Below are 2,277 nucleotides of genomic sequence, written 5' to 3' on the forward strand. Positions count from 1 at the left end.
AACTGGTGTACTATGATGAAATACATTGTATTACTGGAAAACAGGTAATTTCAAGATAGTTTTAAATGTAATATAAAATTGCCATTGCAGTTTTCACTTTTGAAGACTGGTATGTGATAATAAAAGGCTTTAATAGTTATGTTAAATTTTTAAATATACCAAAGTCGATAATAATGGAGTTTTACCTACCACTAAAACTCTTATCATGTTTCTGTTGATTTCTGGAGTCCATATCAGGAGAGAAGCATTCATCTACTGGCGATAATGGCCAAACATTTTCTTCATCACTCATTTTTTATAAAGATCGGTGTTTTCCGACAGTTGTGCAAATTTACAGGAAATTAGACACAAAGTATAAAATTCTTTATAAAAAAATTAATTAATTATCCGTCGCTCTTGAAAATTTTCACTCGTACGTGTTTCAAGATGGCGTCGTTTTGATTATGAAATGAAAAAATAAAGTTTTTTTCAGTAAATTCGCGAAAATGCCGGTTAGATTGAAGCAAAAGTTGATAAACCGAGCGCTTTTTAGTTTTTTTTATAGAAGACGAGATACTGTAACGAGTACCGTGCGACCAACAAAATGGCGGCGTCCCGCAAAAAAAATTTGAGACAACACAATGATTATTCGTGTTAACACACGTGGCATTTGTATGACATAAATTAATAAACATAAAATAAACCCCCTATCCGCACCCCAATGGTGCATAGGGCACTGCGTCGTATGAACGCAGTGTTATCTTGATCGTTAACGCATGAAGGAAAGGTGATCAGCCGTCCGCTTCAGGTACCAGTCCAGGGTAATATTGAATAAATATTACGGTGAAAAAATCACTTATATTTATTTGACCCCCCTGGGAATTGAACCCGGGACCTCCAGAACGGTAGCGGAGCGTGCTGACCATTACACTACGGAGGTGGACAAAACGTAAATTATGACGTAAGTTAAAAGAAATAAATATGTTTTTAAGGTTTTAACACTATCCACGTTGTACTTACTGCCCAGGAATGATCGGACAAAATCGAGAGCATCGTTCGCGATGGAAACAATAACGCTTTATGAATAAACAAAATCCATGGTTGACCGGGTTACCAAATCAGCGGAAACGCACAAAACGACCATAGAGGTCACTAACCCAGAAACAGACAGTAGAAAGAAAATGAACGCTTCTCTCATGATATGGACTCCAGAAATCCATTCAGAACCCATAATAATAAGTATGTAATATGTTTAATTTCATTCCGTATTTAAACTAGAATGTTTTTTTTATTTAATTTCAATTTAAACTTTTTGGCATCATACCCAAAGTATGATTGAGTCCTTTTCTTTTTTAAAAATATATAAAATCTAGTTAAGATGGTATACTGTAATATTAACCCTTTCCGGTCCACCAAAATTTAAAAAAAATCTAGGTAGACAGTTACATTCCAATTGGAAAAATCATTTGTCCTCTGCTCCACATACTGTTGTAATAGATACGAGTGACAAAAATGTAAGCTTGGAATTTAAATAAATAATACTAATGATGAAAAAAATGTCAAATAATATCCGACATGGTACCTAAGAGGAAAAAGTCCGTGTCGAATGAGATTCGACATTGGACCAGAAAGGGTTCATTTACAGGTTCAATTTGTTCTGAATATGCTGTAGATTAATGCTTTAGTTATATTTATTTTGTTTGTGTGTTTTTAAGTTACATATTTTGATATTATATGTTTTTTTTTTTGAGATTAAATTTTTTGTTAAAAAGTATTTTTTTCTGTTTCCTTTGATGTATAAGGCACTTGAGATTGCTGCCAAATATAATTCAATGTTTTGGTATGTCTAACACAGCAGCCTATGGAACTCCCAGGTGTCTTTTGGTTTATGTATTTCCATTCCTGTTCTAGACTGATGATAAAATTGTATAAATCATTAATAATACCACTACGTATTATTATTTTTAAAAACATAAATATTTGTGTTTTTATTATTTACATTTCAATTCCACACTATTTCTGTGAGCCTAAGCGGCTCATTATTAGAAATAGGTATCAAATTGCGGTAGAGCGGGCTCAAACCGAGAAACTCTGACTTAAGAGTCTGCGACGCTAACCACAGGACCACAACCCGACCCTGTTAAAATCAAACACTGATTTTTTGAGTCCACCAAATTGTATTTTATTGTTAAAAAAACACATAAAAATTATATTTGTGACAATTGGCCTTGTTATGGCATTTTCAAACGAATGTTTTAAAATGACAATGAAAATGGCATTCGTTTGAGAATGCCATAA

This window comes from Brachycentrus maculatus, unplaced genomic scaffold (genome assembly GCF_059751285.1).
Source record: "Brachycentrus maculatus isolate JH-2025_06_01 unplaced genomic scaffold, ASM5975128v1 h1tg000211l, whole genome shotgun sequence".
NCBI lineage: Eukaryota > Metazoa > Arthropoda > Insecta > Trichoptera > Brachycentridae > Brachycentrus > Brachycentrus maculatus.